The 18,868-nt window shown below is 36.2% G+C and overlaps 1 pseudogene; it reads right to left on the bottom strand.

Moving 5' to 3' along the window:
* Positions 1-11,362: 11,362 nt before the first annotated feature.
* Positions 11,363-16,910, bottom strand: LOC145113371 (protein FAR1-RELATED SEQUENCE 6-like; annotated as a pseudogene).
* Between the last annotated feature and the right edge of the window lie 1,958 nt (positions 16,911-18,868).

The raw sequence follows: 18,868 nt of genomic DNA, 5'->3' as shown, positions 1-18,868 counted from the left end.
TTTATACAACTGAGATTTTATAGACTTAGAATTTGTGATCTATGCCTCACTACCTGTTCCTTGTTTGGTTGTGGTTTTGGAGTAGGATCACTTATTCGAAGGTCTATTTAATCTTAAATTATATACAACTTGTATACATTGCGCAATTATAGGAGGACCCGGTAAGGATCACCCCATAAAGTTACACTTAATCTCATAAGATTCTTTAGACACTTCCATTCTCGCACGACAAACCCCGATAGATATAACCACTTCCTCATAGCGGTCAGCAGAAGAGTCAAGGAGGAACAAGAGCAGGTTCATGAGAAGTTTCCAGAGAAGTGATCAGCCAGAGAAACTAAAACGTCTTATGCGTCACACTAATAAATAATTACCTTAATCAACTTCGTGAGCTAGTGGTTACACTACTCACGCTATGTGTTAGAATTGTTTCTTTTCATGCAACCGGTATCAGTTATTCAATTCACAGAGATTCATTCGAGGATAGCCATTTCTAATTCATAAAGTTTATTTTGTATAGACTTCCTTTATGAATTGTTTCCAGAACCCTACGAAAGTCAGAACCAGATACACTCATAACTAGGATAACCTTGTCTTTCAGCTTCTGGATTATAAACCACTGCTATAGACTTATTTCCATCTCATCTTTGTATTCTTTTTAGCAAAGATGCCTCCTCGTAGATCAATCAGGCGCACTACTCCGATAACACCCGTTAAAGCTCCACCACCTCCTCTTCAGTTCGACCCTGCTGCTCTCCAAGCATCAATATCAGCCGTAGTGGCAGATGCTCTAGCAATCATCAACGAAAGTGGTACCAGTGGAACTGGTAGCGATACCCACTTAACAAACCCCAGAGTTACTCACGGACACCTAAGGGAGTGTTCGTACAAGGACTTCATGAACTGCAAACCCAAATCCTTTAATGGAAATGGGGGAGTCATTGCTATGATGCGATGGTTTGAGAAAACAAATTCGGTCTTCGAAATCTATTCGTGCCCAGAAGGGAGCAAAGTGAAATTTGCTGCCTGCACCTTCTCCGACAGAGCCCTAACATGGTGGAATAGCCAAGTTAAGTCACTGACCCTATCAGTGGCTAACTCCATAGGTTGGGAAAACCTGAAGGAGTTGATGTTGGAAGAATAATGCCATAGGGGCGAAGTTCAAAAACTGGAACAAGAACTATGAGAGCATACCATGGTCGGCTCGGACATAGTGACCTACACTGACAGGTTTAGCGACCTGGCAGCACTATGTTCAGGGATGGTTAACACGGAAAGTTAGAAGATAGAAAGGTACATCTGGGGTTTATCTACCCTGATCCAAGGAGATGTACTGTCTTCTAACCCAACTACATTTGATAGCTCCAAACGCCTGGCCTAGAGACTCATTGACCATGGAGTCCGCCATGGCGTGGTGGTCCCTGTTCCCGAGCCATCAAAGGGAGGGGACTATAAACAGAAATCGGGGAAAAAGAGGAAAGAGCGAACAAATCAGGAAACCCCGCAGGAGCAACAAAAGGGTTCTACGTACGCCGCCACAACACCTGCTACTCCAGCACCTGCCAGTCGGTATGCCGGAACTCTCCCGAAGTGTGATGGGTGTAACTACCACCACACCGGAGTATGTCGGGAAATGCAGTGCCTTAACTGCCACAGAAAGGGACACACAGTCCGTTTCTACAGGGCACCGGCTCAACCAATCTCCCAAGTCCCCGGTGTTGAAGAAAACCAAGCCTGCTATGGCTGTGGTGAGATTGGACACTACAGGAGGGATTGCCCGATAACAAAGAACTCAGGAGCGGATGGACGAATTATGATGATCACCGCAGGAGAATCTACCCCGGGGTCGCTAGAGAACAGCGATACGTTTTCAAAATAAGCTAATTACTTTAAAAATTAATTTATATTTATATAAGATTAAAACTTGGGGAAAACATTTAAAAGTAATTATTATAACTCACTTATCGGAACAAGTCACAATATTCAAGAGAACTAAAAGATTCGTTCAGAGAAGCTATGATGGCTTAGTATGTACATCAGGGTTGTGCATAGCTAAGATTTTGCAGACTTAGAGTGAGTGATTCCGCCTTAATTCTCGTTCCTTGTTTGGTTGTGGATTTGGGGCAGAGTTACTCAGTCGGCTGTCTTATTCATCTTAATTATTCATAACTTGTATATGCCAGGCGATCATAGTGGTACCGATGAGGATCGTAGTATAAAGTATCGACACTAGTTATCAAAGCACTTTCACTGTATGTACTCGCTTATCGTGGTACGATACGTGACAGTGTTAACATCAAGGAGAAAACAGAAAGCACTAGAAAGTATACACAGAGTACATTGTCGAGCACACTAGGGATACATCATCGTATAACAGACGTTTCTTTCAAATCGGCCAAACTTTTGTTCAGTAAAGAGTCCGTTGCTATCATTCGTCATGAGTTGGCGTGGTCCTCACCATACTAAGTTCATATGTTTCTATCGCCTTAACCATCAAATTCGCGAAACCTTCGTCATTTCGTAACGACAGCCCAACCCAGACCTCGAAATCGTCTACCTCGTATTCTAAGCCCCAAAGTACTCATGCGAAGAGTATTTTGCCCTCCGAAACCTTGCCGCCGTATATTCAGCAGACCTTCCGAGTTACCACTCGTCCAACAGATCAAGTTCAAGCACAGAGCCTAAGGAAGAGTACAGCCCACCTATCACTAAAAAGTGTATACGCTAGAGTGGTATATAATTATGATTATGCAGATTTAGTATGTGTGTTTCTGTCCTATCTCCCGTTCCTTGTTTGGTTGTGGACCTGGGGCAGAGTCGCACATCCGACCGTCTTACTAATCTTGATTATATACGACTTGTATACACGAGGTAATGATAGATGGACCAGATATGAATCCTATCATGGACAGTAGGGCAAAGTTGCCCAGGTCTACGAGTGGGTATTCTGCCAATCAAAGGAGCACAACCGCAGTAGTACTGCTAAGAAAGCTAATTTCGGGACGAAATTCCATCTAACGGGGGGATGATGTGACAACCCGAAATTTTTTGCCTTGTAAGTCCAGCCATTCAATTCAACCGAGTGTAAGACCCGTTTCTGCTATCTTTTAGCACTGTTTAGAGTCTGTTTAAGGGTTCAAAGCTCAGTACATTCAAGCATTGAGTATAGGATTGAGTTGCTAAAGTTCTTCGCGTTGACATCGAGCCGAACACTCCATCCAAGGGAGTGTATGGCCGTACACATGGGTGTACGACCGTACACCCATGTTGACCGTACACTCTCCCCCATATGAAGGGTATCCCTTCATTTCTAGTCATTTCTTCAGTTTCCAAGTCAAGAAATCGAGTTTCCTCTCAACTATCATCAAGCTTTTCACCCCGATCTTCAAGAATGTAAGCCTTTCTTCATTTTGATTAGTTGTTATCCTTCTTAACCTAGTAACACCCTTTGATTTCATCCATGGAAATCATCTTTTTGGGTAGATCTTCAAGATCTTCATCTTTCACCAAGACCACCAAGAACACACACTTGTTCTTGGTGGCTGTGAACCCTCTTCAAGCCTCCAAATCGTAAGTATCCTTCCCCTATTCTTAGTACACGTTAGGATCTTTTGTTAAACACCTTAGAAATGACATTTAGCTGGAACAAAAGGAGTGTACGACCGTACACCCTTTCATGGCCGTACACCCCTCAAAACACCCCAAAAGGGCCTCCAAAATGCCAACTTAGTTCATATTCTTGTTGAGCATTAGACCTACTAGCCTTCCCATTGTTCAAAGACCCTCTTATGCATGTTTGACCATGAGTGTACGGTCGTACACTCCATGGCCGTACACACCATATAGTGGCCGTATACACCCCTTTGATGAATCACATGTGATTCTAACACTTAGTCCAAGTGTTTCATAGTCCGTAAGGGTGTTTCATTGCATGTTAGTTGCTTTTAAACACTAAATTCATGCCAATATATGCCATTATATGTCATTTAGGACTCGTTTGTGTCTCGGGACTTCATTCGTGGAACTTCTCATCCTTACACGAATCTGCAATTGAATCACCCACATAAGGTGAGTTCATACCCCTATAATCAATCTTTTAACTGTTTTAAATGCTTTTAAGGGGGGGGGGATACAAGTTGAACACAATGATAATTGTGTAAATGTTTTGCTATAAACATCATTTTAACATAGTGCTTATGTATTTATAAGTGATCAAAACATTTCAAAAACTCTTTTTAAGTTATGTTACTTTATAGTTTATAAAACTCTGTTTTTAAAGTACAATCATAACTTAGTAAATAAATGAGTCTTTTCTTCAAGTCAATAACAGTTCAAAGTAAAGATACTAGTAAACTATAATAGGTATAGTTTAGGGGTTCAGTTCACACTAGAACATAGAGAACATACTATAAAGAGAAACTGGGAGGTAGATACAATACACGATAACATAAAGAACATACTATAAAGAGAAACATGGAGGAAGATACAATACACGATAAAAGAAAGAACATACTAAATACAAAAACAGAAGAACAAATCATGATTAACAACATTATACCAATGATCACTAACGCATTGTTCTAAACAAAAGGTGATAATAAATGTGGTATACAAGATAACTTTAATGTGAGATTATTACTCGGCTTAGCAATTCGTTTGCTGAAGTCGCGTTTTGTAACCAGAATCTCTTGCAGGGAGAGCGTATAGTATGGGTACAACCACATCACATTATGACCTTAATAAAACAAACTAAATTTAAGGTAGTCAGTACTTCAGTATGAAAGACAACTGAAAACTTACATCAATACAAGCAACAAACAGAAAAGTCGAGTCATAGTACATTCAATAGAAAGGGGCCTATAATGCTAACTTTATGATTCCTTAGTTTATACATCCGAGATATATATTAATCGGATTCGACAGGTAGTAGGATGTGTGCTTTCCGCTTCATTTCCTGTTCCTTGTTTGGTTATGGGCTTAGAGCAGATTCACCCAGCCTACTATCTATTCGATCTTAGCTATATATATTCCGTATACACCAAGTAATCATAAGGAGTACCAGGTATGGGCCAGGTCATAGTATACTAATTCAATACACCGTTTTCTAGTACAAAACATACTTTTCAAATAGGACATTTGGTAGACAAAGATAGAAACTTACATGTATAATTTAAAGGACCTTAGGTGGTTAATTCTATAATACCTTAGTTTATACATCAGGGTTATATATAATTAATATCCGATAGGTAGTTGGATGTGTGCTTTCCGTCTTACTTCCTGTTCCTTGTTTGGTTGTGGGCTTAGGGCAGATTCACACAATTAACTATCCGTTCGATATTAGATTATATATAGCTTGTATAAACTAAGTGATTATAGAAGGAACTATTGTGGTTACTATTTTTACTAAAAGAAATAAGGGTTTTCTTAAAGAATGTTTTCATCAAATATAAAGGAACTATTACAGTTAACTCTGTGAGTACCAAGTGAATACACCAAGGTTATATACAACGATGATCTAACAAACAATGAGATGTATGCCTTCCGCCTCATTTCTTGTTCCTTGTTTGGTTGTGGGCTTAGGGCAAATACACACAATCGATTGTTTTTTTTACTCTGGGTTTTATATAACTCGTATCCATTTAGTACTCATAGAAAGGATTGTAGAGTCATTTTTACTTATCTTTCATCAAAGCAGGAAATATAGGATTTTCTGGAGGAACAGGAGAACTTTTTTTAAAAGAACTTTCAACTTACTTACATCACTAAAATCTTATGAACTCACCAGCTTAAATGTTGATCTACTCTTTCAAAATAACTTGTATTCTCAGGTAACTAGTAGACAGATATGCGCACTGGGAATTCAGAAGATGGAGCATAGTAGCTTCATGTCTTGTTTTATTATTTACTTTGTAGTCTATGTTATGTGAACCACATACTTTGTAAACACTTTATTTCTAATGAAATGGTTGTTTATCACTTTGATTACTATGATGCATGTCTTGTGATACTAAACATGACGCCATCCACCCCCGAACGTTTCCGCCATTCCGGTTTGGGGGTGTGACAGTTTTGTCATGGCTTGACAACGGTGCGACCAATATCTAGGTCATGGCTCGTTGACCATTGATGTTTTGAACAGTTTACTTTTGGTCAACTAGAGAAAAACCTCTCGAAGAAAATATAGTTGACTGAGATTATGTGTGCTAGTATACATTATATTTTTTGATTGTGAAGTTGTATGTGATTAATATTGATATGACGTGGAATGCATATGATTTATATAATGAATACGTGTTATGATTACACACTAAGTCGTAGGCCTATAGTTGCTACTTTATGTCTTTAGTTGCAGGTCTTTCAGGTTCGAAGGACAAGAAGCTGGCTTGATTGGGATATCTGGACATTCTCGAGGACATGACATCCACTCTATGTTTATCTTCCACGCCTTTATTTTCAAAACAAAAATTTAGCTTCCACTTATGATGATGATTTTATGTTAGTGATGTTACGGATGAAACCCCTTTTTATTAATCTTATACTCTGATTTTCAAAAACGTTTATGGTTGGAATTTGGGATGTTACAATATTCTCTTCTCCTTGTGAGGTCGACGAATCAAGATGCAAGAAAAGAAAGAAGAAACTTTGATATATTGAAAGCTTAACAACTGTTCTATTTTAGGTGTATGGATACACCTAATAGCAATCAATCTTGATTGTCATCTCCTAAACCAAAAGAATCATATGCTTCAAATGTATAGTCCAAGAAAAAAATTTGATTATATTGGTCGCCTGTTATTAGTATATACTTGGATTCTCTTTCGGATTTGCAGTTTTTTAATTAAATACGCTTTTTGGCAACAATTTTCATTATGTTAATTGTTTATAAAATTGATAAACCCTAAAGGTGATATCAGAGTAACTTTTAGACTTTATAATCACTAAATTATTGTATCTTGATCATTTTTGTTTTTCATATTATTGAAAGAACAATCAAAATACTATAATCATAAATTTGGATTTTGATGTTTAAATATGGTTTGTGTAATTCTATTTTAGAAAATATTATTGCTTGTTAAATTACATGAATAATTTAATTAACAAACCGTTAAACAAGTTCAACTTTTCCCAAGTAGTTTTTGTTTAAATGTGATACTTGTTCTTGGTTATATTTATGAATTTTTTTTTTGTAGTTTTTGGATTAGACGATTTTGCCGGTATGTTTGTAACAGAATGGGGTTTCATATATTTTTTTTTGTATTTTTTGGGTTTTTGTAGAATAAATTTTAAAATTAAAATAAATTTATCAAGATTTAAACCAAATTGAAGTGTCAAGACCATCAGCCCATCAGTGTTGGCCTTACAAGGAACACCAACCTTGGCCCGAATCTTTCTCGATAAGTTAATTAAAGAGGTAGGTAGTGATACCTAATGGCGTTTGACAAAGGTCTAACGAATTTTCTGGTTGCTAATTTTCTGATGCGATCCTTATTATTATTTTAATATTGTGTTTTTCATGTTTTCTACTAAATTAATTATTTTCTTGACGAATCAAGAAGAAATTACATAGGATCGAACTTGGAAAACGCTTTTTTTTTAATTTTGTTATATATTATGTAACACCTGGTTTTAGTGATCTAATTTCGAGACGTCGGGCCAGAATTTGATCAAGTGATGGTGTTGGGCTTCAAAGGAATAGGGATTAGGCCTTTTCGAATATTGGCAACGTTGGATTAAGTGATTAAAACCCTCGATTTGTGCCTTGAAGCCAAGGGTAAAATTGGAAAGGCGATATCTTGGGTTTCTTGCATGAATTAAAGATTTTAGTTCGATATTTTTTTATTCAAAAGTAACTAGATAAGATTGTGTGGCTCTTCAATACATTCCCGTGCATATAAGGAACGCCGAAAATAGAGTTGAAACGAAGACATTATGGTTGTTTGAAGTTGAATTGGATGATGGGGGGGGGGTAGGTCATAGATACTAAAGGAGGAACACATTTTTAAGGAGCTACGCATGGCGTAAATTAAGCTACGCATGGCGTAGCTGCTGCTAACCAAAACCCTAACCCTAAGGTTTTTGGCCATATTTAAGGGCTCTAACTTCTTGGAACCCTTCCCATTACCAGCCTCCATCACCTCAAATCGTTCGTTTGAAACCCTAGCCACCAATTGTGAGTTTTGGGATCCTTAGTGTGATTTTAGGTGCATTCTTGAAGAAGGGGTCCATTGGAGGAGCAAGAGTGAGCTCCAAGCTTGGTAGATATAGAGTCATAAAAATGAGATGTTGGACACTCTCATCCATCCATGCACGAGTTCTTGAGCAATATATAACTTTATGGAGCTAGATTTTGGTATTGTGCTCTTTGTGACCATGTAAATGGATAAAGTTAGAAACTTTATCCATCAAGACATTCATTTAGATCAGGTCTGGGAGTTTAAGAGTTTGGCTTGCTGCATTAAGAGCTTAATAGAAGTTTTTGGGATTAGGAGCACTACGCATGGCGTAGCTCTACGCAGGGTAGATTAGTTACGTAGGGCGTAAATCAACTTAGGGTTAACCGTTAACTTTTTGGTCTGTTTGACTTTTGGACTTAGTGTTGGAAAGGCAAAATAGTCTTTTGCCCAAAGGAGGTTTAATTATGAGCCTAGATCTTTCATGGGCCAGTCAGTTCCTTGATTGTTAGTTATGGTTTTTATTGTGGATTGTAACATCCCAAAAATCAAGGTAAAATTTTGCATTTTTCAAAAACAACCAAAAACCATAAATGTTTAAAAACATAGTTTCCAAAGTGTCAAAAGTTACAAATCAGAGTATCCCAAAATCAAATCACATAAAAATTGAAGGATGTGTCCGATCAAGCCTTTGGCTTGCCCCAATCATCTGAAGTAACTAAAACATAAAACTTAAACTGTAAGCCAAAGCTTAGTGAGTTCCCCCAAAGTACCACACACAACCAAAATGATATACATATTGCATGTTGGGTCCACAACCTCCTTATTAGATTACCCTGGCCCACAACCTCCCGGTTGGATTGCTACACATATTGCATATTGGGTCCACAACCTCCCGATTGGATTACTCTGGCCCACAACCTCCCGATTGGATTGCCACTCTGGCCCACAATCTCCGGATTGCCTCGGGTTTGTTGGCTTACAATACAAAGCAGTACATCTTCAACCCAACCACACTATGTCGGCATATGTAACAGATAAACATATAACTAGCAAGTACATGTAATCATACAGATATACCAATCTAACATATAATCAACATAGCATCATCCTATATACCAAGATACATAACCTAGTGGGCTGGCATTGGTGCCTTCTACCAATGAGTAAAGTGAGGAGAAACTCACCTCACATTCTGAATGATAGCAAAAAAGAACACTGCTCCAAATACCAACTTTACAGGTCACCTATACCACAAATAGTGAGCTAATCTCAAACTACTTATCAAAATACCCAAAATGCCCCTAAGCCAAACTTGGTCAAAATCCTGGTCAAAGTGAAGGTCAAAAAGTCAAAGATTCATTTTGTGCTGAGTACCCCCTGCGCACTCTCTCTACGCCCAGTGAAGAGGGCGCCCTTCCAAAACGCGGGATCCACGTACCTCCAGGTACGCCTAACATACTAGAGCTAAATCCAAGCTTTTCCATTAAGTCCTTAATTCATTAAGTCAAGACACCAAACTTCAGATCCAAGTTAAAAGGGACGCCCTAATGGATAAAGTCTCTGACTTTACTTTATTTGTAACGACCCAAAAATCCTACCGTTAACGACGCTAACCTTCCGTTACTCGAGAATAATTGTAATAAATCTATTTTGACTATGCGAGTATTAATCCGGATGATAAGGAGTTTACACAAGGAGATAAGCTGGAAATCAATTCATAAGAAGGCAGGGGTAAAATGGTCAATTCTGATTAAGTTGGTTAGGAGTTAGAATGATGTTATAATATGTATTATAAATACAAAGGGAGTTATTTAGAATGAGTATTATTTGTCATCACTGAATTTTAGTTGTAAAGGAGCGCAGACCCCTCTTGAATCGGTCAAGTTTTCAATACAATTTATATTTATTTTGTTTTCTGTCAAATTGTATCAGGAAAGAACATGAGTGCAATCATTCTGCATGTACCATTTTGTACATGTCAAGAAGTGGTAGACTAAAATTGTGAAAATGACCTCTTTGTTTATAATACCAACCAAACGCACCAGCAGAGTTGGTAGACTTTGCATTTTCATTTGTTTTTTATCCAATTTTAGTCTTATGCCTTCTGTTTCTTCTACTTTCATGTACCATTACAAGTTACAAGTGATTGAATGAAGAGATCCTTTAATTGTTCCAATCTTGTTCTAGTTTCTTCTTAATTCTATTCTTCAATCCAATTTTACTTCCATTTATTGTAACAAATTGGTATCAGTAGCTTCTAGGGAGATGATTGATTTCATTCTTTAAAGCAATTTACTTATATGAATATGGTTTAATATACCATTCTTTTTTCCGTTTTGAAACTGCATTGTTATTTTTGGTTGTATTTTGAAAGTGCATTGTTATTTTTGGTTTCATTTTGAAAGTGTATTGCCATTCTTGGTTCCATTGGAAGTACACTATACTAGGCAATACTAATAAAATAATAAAGGACCAAATTAACGTCTTTTACTCATTTTCCATAAACACTTTACATGAGTTGTATTTTTGCATCTGGAATCAAATATCCATTAGTTTCATTTCTCGTTTAGGACACAAATGCCCTTGAATTGTTTTTTGTACACCTGCAAAAAATGGCCAAAGCTCCCATGTTGTAAATCTAGACAAAAATGCCCTTGAGTTAGAATGCACATAACTCAGTCAAATGAAGTCAGATTTACTTGATTTTTTTCCAGCATGCAGTTTAGAGTTTGTACTTCATTTTAGACTATACAAACACATCTTTTGGTTACATATTGAATTCGATATAGGCCCGGGAAGACTGCGTATCAATGCTGTTTAATTTCTGTTTCAGCACTTACTTTTTTTTTTGTTTTTTGTTTTTTGTTTTTTGTTTTGTTTTGTTTGTTTGTTTTGTTTTTTTTGTTTTTTTTTTGTTTTTTTGTTTTTTTGTTTTTTTTTTGCAATCTGTCCCTCTACTCATCTTCTTGTAACATATTTTGATCCTAAACAAAATAATATCACAATTATTTAATAAATGACCAATGTGCCCTTTATTTTGAAATCAAGAAGTCCAATTCGTAACACTATCACAATGTCATTCGGTTCTTTCAAAATCATTAAACGCAAAATAAATGAAACTAAAAATTAATCTTTTTTCAAAAAAACCTATTTTATACTATTTCTACCTACTCCTCGGTCTTTATCATTCAAACCGGTACATTAAGATCAAACTGGTAGTTCGGCTCGTCATTATAGGAATTTGCTCCATGCTCACGACTTGAATCTGTTTGATCTTGTTGTATGTTGTTCGTTTTTTCACGTACCTAAAAAAACTCGGTTATTATAAACTATATTAACCAAATTAAAAAAAATAAAAAATTTAAATAGGTAAAATATTACATTTTTCTTTGTTTTCTTCTTCATAACTTGTTCTACTCTAGATTTCTTTCTCTTTGATGGTGGACGGCCTTTACTACGCACTTGCAAGGGTGGTAGCAATTTCGTAGTCGAGTCTGAAACACGAACATCTTCAACTACCAAATTGATGTTACTACTACAACCCCAAACTGAATCATCATTTAACTTTTCTTTAGCCATATTTACACAACTTAGCAAGTGTCACACCCCCAAACCGGAACGACGGAAACGTTCGGGGGTGGTTGACGTCATGTGTAGTATCACAACAATTGTATCATAGCAAGCATAGTAAACACAACCAAACATTGAATACATATATGAATAAGGTTTACATTTGTCTTAATACATAATTTCGTTCATATCAAAAGTATAAAAACAAGACTATTATTGCTCCGACTTCTCTAAATCCAAGGAGTACCTGTCTACTGATTTCCTGAGAATACAAGCAGTTTGAAAGAATATCAGCATAAAGCTGGTGAGTTCATAGGCAATTAGTTTTGGTGGAAAATGTTCTTTGATTCTTTTGAAGAGTGTTTCTCAAGAAAATCCTATATTTTCTTATAAAAAAGCATGTTTGAAACCCATTCCTTCCATGACTTCCAGATTCGTACCAAGATATGTACAATCCAAGGTGTCGGGGAATGAATATGAATATCCGTTGATTACATGATAAACAAATCCGTTTTGAATAGCCGGTTTATCCCGGGAAAATCCTATATTTTCCCTAAAGGGTGATGGTTGATTATTCGTTTTAAACTGAGGTATGCAAGTATCTACCATACTCGTATTAATAAAAGCAGTTTTCTTTTAAAAACTCTGGTTACACCCAGAGAGGTACATTAGCTTTAGAAACTAAATAAAAGAAAACCGTGATGAACTAAGTCCTGAAGATATTATTATTAATACCCTCCAGTAATTAAATCGGTTATCACTTTGAGGTTAGTTCACTTGATTCATTATTACAAAAGTAAATCTCTGTTATCTACATTTTGAGTTTTATAACCATAACTGACTGGATATGGCCCGCAACGGCCGATATCCTTAATGACTTTGTCACCCGTAGACCTGCCGGTCCGACTGTAGCTAGCAGCAAGGTGCGGGATTGTCAGTCCCGTATAGATCTATACACAACAGTCACGCTCTCCCTACAAGAGACTCTGGTCACAAGTGCTAGTCCTACACTCTGATTCTGTGGGAGTGTTACCAAGGACGTGTCTCCAACTTAGACTAACAAATTTACAAGTAATAATATAAAAAAAAAATCCTTTTATGATTAACATGAACCCTTTATAAAATGATACATTTTACTACATGATTCATAAGTTCATTGCTCTAGTTTTGAAAATTGTTTCTGCGAGTTGATTTCTTAATCAATTGGTAATACTGTTTTCCGTGTTTAAAAACATACTGAAAATATAATTATCTTATACAAAATAATATACTTTGAACACAAGTTTCCTTGTACTTTTTCTTGTATTCCCCCCCTAAAAACATGAAAAACTCGGAAAAAGAGTAGGGGTATGAACTTACCTGTAGTGAGTGGTTCTGACGTGTGGTTGGAAGAGGAGTGCAGAGTGTCAGGTGTAACCTTGAGCACACAACGATCCTAATAGACACATATAGACATGTATGTGTATGAATTTAGTGTATAGATGACTAAATAAGAAGGGTAACACCCTTAATGGCTAGGAAACTCTAAGATTTATGGGATACAATCACATATGATTGCATAACTAGGGTATATGGCCACCCTATAGAGTTTACGGTCAAAGAGGTATGACCATTGGAGTTCACGGCCCAAGTGTTCACGGTCTTAGTGTTTACGGTTTTAGTGTTTACGGTCCAATGACCTTACGGTCATGGAGTTCACGGTCTAATGACCTTACGGTCATAAGGTTTACGGTCCATGGGTTTACGGTTCTATGGGTTTACGGCCCATGAATATATGGTCATTGAAGGGTGTACGGTCTAAGGAGATACACTAGACCGTAAACTCATCAATCTTGCACAAATGATGGTTTTCAAGGGCTTCATTCAAAGGCATCGGATTCTAGGGACCATGCTTAGCCTTAGGAAGGGTAAAGGCTATAAGAACACCCTTTATAAGGGTTTACGGTCTATGAAGCTTCATAGGACCATAAACTCTTTTGTTCAAGCAAAGAGTGATGATCTTAAGTCCAAAATGAAGGATTTTAACTCGATTCATGAAGGGGAAGATGCTACTTACAGTTTTTGAAGGCAAAGAAGGTGTTTTCGGTCCAAAACACAACCGTGTTCTTGAGGATTCTCGATGAAGGTAGAGAGGGAGTAGAGAGAGAAAGCATTTGAAGTGTTTAAAGTGTGAAATGAAGGCCAAATACTCTATATATAGGGTAGAGTTCTCGGTCAAAAAGGGGTCCACCTGACCGTAAACGTGTTTACGGTCTACACGAGTTTACGGTCGTAAACTCGTCCTGACCGTGAACTCGGTGATTTTCGAGGAAGTTTCAAGTTTTTCGCGTGATTCCCGGTTTATTCCGAATCGTATAAAATACATATTATTTATTTAAAACTTAAGGTCCTTCCCAAATTAAGAAATTTGACGGAATTAAATAAAAACCCAAATTTTATTAACGGAAACTGGGTAAGGATAACGGGAAAAGTTTCGGGTTGTCACAGCAAGTATTCCTACTTTTTGCGGGAATTAGCAATATGCTCAATCTCGTAAAAATTGGAACACAAGTGGTCAAATTGTTTAGAATTTTCACCACTCATCAAATCTTCATAACAATTTATCACTAAGTAGTGTCCATGCTTCACGTCTTTCCTCCACAGAGACAAAATATACCATGGATGGATTTCTTTAACATCCTTCTCAATCAATATTTTCACCACATGCCTACAAATAATTCCTCGAAACTCAAACAAATGACAAGAACATTGTATATCACATTCAGTCTCATAATAACTAACGGTATAAACAACTTTTTTTTAGAATCTCCATGTTTCCCTTCCACAATATTTTTGACATGAAATGCATAGCGTGCACCATCCACTTTGACCAATGAAGAATTGCAAAACAACATACCTCGTAACTCATCTTGAAACAACTTAAATATTGCATTTGTGTATGCTTCCTGAAAGTGTCACTCAAAATAAAACCCAGTTACTAATTTATATGAACAATTGAGAGACTCAAAACCAGCCTTATTTTCTTTTTCAATCTTGCTTTTCAGTGCATTGTCATATTGCTCAACAAATTGTCATAATGAGGTTTTAGAATTAACATACACATCAAAAAAAAGCATGCATGCTTTCACTTCTTTGTGTAGTAGACGTCCCTGCCCAAAAGTTTTCTTTTACATATATCGGCACCCAACACATTCGATCGTTAAATAAAGAACTTAACCACTCATTTTTTTTTCAAGTGCATACTTTTCAACCAGCTTGCACCACCCATCTTCAAACTCTTGCATGTCCGTAGACTCATATACAACGGTTTTTAGAGTCTTCTTGATTACTTTATATTGAGGCAACCTCTTAATTTTCAAGGAATCTTTTTCATAATATGCCAAAGACAAAGACGATGATGAGATTTAGGGAATACATGTGCCATAGCTCCTTGCATTGATCGACATTGATATGTTATTATTGCTTTTGGTTCCCGTACATGCATGCATTCTAACCATGACTTGAATAACCATACATATGTTTCTGTATCCTCTCGCGAAAGCAAACCACATCCAAATAAGATAGATTGTCTATGGTGATTTACTCCAACAAAAGGCCCAAATGACATATTATATTTGTTAGTCAAATATGTGCTATCAAATGAAATAACATCCCCGAGTGACTCGTATGCTGCCCTTGATCTTGCTTCTGCCCAAAATACATTTCGCATACGACCTTCATCATCCATATCAATCACGTAGAAAAAATTTGAACTCCTTTTTTGCATACAGACAAAATAATTACGAAGTGCCTCGGCATCCCCAAACCCAAGTCTTAGTTGTCTTACTTTTGCGATGTAAGATCTACAATCTGTCTCGTCAAAAGGCAAATTGTCATACCCTTTCGATTCAACAACTAACGAGTGAAAACTTTTATTTAACGGTCGTTGGAAACGCGATTTTTTAGGGCTTAAAGCATGATTATGTTCAAGAAAAACACTAGAGATAACACATCTTCCATCACCATATGCAATTACACTAATTTTTTCTTTACAGTTTGTTTTAGAAGACTTTTTATATGGTTTGCTTGTTTTAGGCACATATACCCCTCCTCTAGTACAACCAAGTGAATAGTATGTTTTAGCACAAGAAACTTTTGTTCTTGTACTAGATTTCCGTATACCAAATCCAGTTTGGAATGCATATGCTTTAAAGTAATTGTAAAGGTCTTCTTCTGAATCAAACTTCATTCCATCTTTAGGAATTTTTTGATCTTGAGGATTGAGAATCGTATGCCCTTCAACTGAATTTGCAGCCTCTTCAACTGAAATTGCATCCTTTTCTACTGAAACTACAACCTTTTCTACTGAATTTGCAGCCTCTTCAACTGAATTTGAAGCCTCCATACTGATCAAATATCAAATATTTTATTAACAATAAACAAAGATTTTATTAATAATAAAGCAACATAACCTACTATAAATTGTAATATTACTCAACAAATAAGAGTTATTTTATTAGAAATATAACCATACAGTTATATTATAAATGCAAATATGACAGCCAAATGACACCCAAAGAACAAATGATTCACATTTTTTGTATGTTGATTACACACCAGGCATAAAGAAGAATTGATATCCAAACCTTTATGATGCAAATTGATTCTCAAGGGAAGAAGATTCAGGTGTCCACACCATAATATTAACTTTAATGGGATCAACTTGTTCCAAGAAGTAGGGTGGTGATCAGACAACGGCAAAGTGCATCAGTTCATGATCAACATAATCAAGATAATTGCAATTGCAATTTTCAATGATGATATAGCACTTGAATAACTTAATATATTTCTATATATTACTTGTTTTCTCATATGATTATGTACATATCCAAGATAATTGTAGTGGACCAAAGAGGAAAAATGTAACCAAAGACACCATCTCAAAAACACCATTACTGTGTGTAGTGCCTTCACATAATCAAAACAAAAACTACCTGATTGTTGTTGATTGTTGCCGTTTTGATTTTTGCTGCTGGCGCTCGGGTAGCAATTGTCGTGGGCAAGAGAGTACACGAGAAGAAGGGTTTGAGAAGGAATCAATATTGAGAAGGAATCGGGATTACCTGCGCACGTTCATGTGATCATCATCTTACGTGATTTTTTTTTCTTTTTTGTCAATTACCTCATTAAGGGCACTATAAGAATATCAAATTAAATTAGATGAGATGGAATATTGATGACAAATGGCATAATTTTAGTGGGTAGGTATATTAGTAGGAGGAAATAGTAGGAGGCAATTTAATTTCTCATTAGGATATTAAGAATGTAAGTATATAACTTGAGGGACCAAACGGTAATATATATATATATATATATATATATATATATATATATATATATATATATATATATTAGTTTCTTTTTCTTTCGTTTGGGCTGCTAGGGGAGTTGCACAAAAACCTCACGATCGTTTGTTTTTGGTCTATTGAAGGACCAACGATAAGAAGTAAACAAAAAAAATAGGATTGAGGTGGGAAGGCAGTGGGTGCGAACGATCTCAAAGCAAGAAAAGGGATTTTACGTCAACAGGAATTTTAGGGCGTGGAGGCTGTGAAGAATCAAATCTCAAAGCTGGTAAATTCTCGACTTCATCCCTCTCTTGTGTTCTTATTTTAATTTCTACTGTTGAGGTAAAAATCATGAAGTCGAATTGCTTTCCGTTTGTCGATTAATTCCGTTCTCTTTCACTTTAATTCTTGTGATTTCTCATAGAGTCGATTTTCAGCCTCATTAGGTGTGTTCTTGGCTAGTTCTTTTTGTCAAAATATTGTTATGAACAACTTCAAAGTGTTATTAATCAAGTTCATGAATTGCTCAAAGTTTTGGAATCAACGTCTTCCTTTTTGTTGTTAGAATTCATGTTTTTTATCTCAAATTATGGTGATTTCATGTGTAGTGTTTTGATTCATAAAAACCATGTTTTGAACCATCAAAAAGGTTCTCAAAACAATCCCTTAAGGTCTTTATATGAGGCTTAATGAACTTTGCTTTTCCCATAAAAGCAATGTATTTTGAGTCTTGGTTTGGGGTTTAAATTGTTATTATAACTTCTTGACATGTTGCTACTGTTAAGAACTCAATTTTTATCTTTGTGGGTGCTTTTGGTTATGACTTAATGGGTTAAGTGGTCAAAAAGTCCTTGAAATTCAAAGCTGGGAAATGCAGCAAAATTACCAATCTGTTCTTGTTTTGAAAAAAATCCAGAAAATTAATCTTAAGTCGGATTGATGATCTGTAAAATATCAAAGTTTTAATTTTGGGTATAGTTTTTCCATGATGTTTCCCAAGACCTGGTATTGTCCCTAACCAATATGAAAATTGTCTTTTTCACTGACCGGTCGGAAATTAGCTGCACGGATAGGCTGTCTTGAAAAATTTATAGAAAATTCTAGAAAAATCGTATGGACTTGTGCGAGCACTTTATGAAAAGTTAAAATTCTAATATACTAGATATGAAAAAATATTGCAACTTATTCAGGTCTAAGTGGGGCTAAAGTGACCTTGAACAGACTGTTGTTTCAGGTCAAAATATGAGAATTTGACCTAATAACTATTTTGCATGTTTGGGTAGTTAATTGTTATTATTTGTTCATGTAAACTTATAGTAATACATATATTTGTGTTTAAATAGGTTAAGGTTTAATACCTCGGGTCCTACAAGATTTGAAGTGTGGAAAGGGTGCTTGTTTGACAAAGGCGAGTCAATCTTTGTGGTTATGTAAAGTACTTGTTAGGAATTCCACATCTTAGAGGGATTGGAATGAACCTAGGTTGTTTAGGTTGCATGTACCCCAATTGTAAATGATATTTTAATATGAATCATGTTTCCTTCATGTTATTCTTTTTGTTTGCTATTTTGATGTGAGGGGTGTGATATGTCCATGATAGAAAGAGGGATTTGTGATGGTTGTGTGTGGCATGTGCATGCTATGTTTTTCTAAAAATACTTGTCTATGTTGGTTAGGACAATGCATGCTAGTGATATAATATGCCTTAATGATGAAGTGATGATATGTGCATGATTATATAAAGATGTAATATGCCTTAACTTGATATGTCTTGTTGCATGTTTACATATTGTCAAG

Source organism: Lactuca virosa, chromosome 5 (genome assembly GCF_052849685.1).
Source record: "Lactuca virosa cultivar CGN04683 chromosome 5, Lactuca_virosa_CGN04683_v6, whole genome shotgun sequence".
In the NCBI taxonomy this organism is placed as follows: Eukaryota; Viridiplantae; Streptophyta; class Magnoliopsida; order Asterales; family Asteraceae; genus Lactuca; species Lactuca virosa.
Note: the sequence above shows the minus strand (reverse complement) of the source record. Positions and strands in the feature narration are given on the sequence as shown.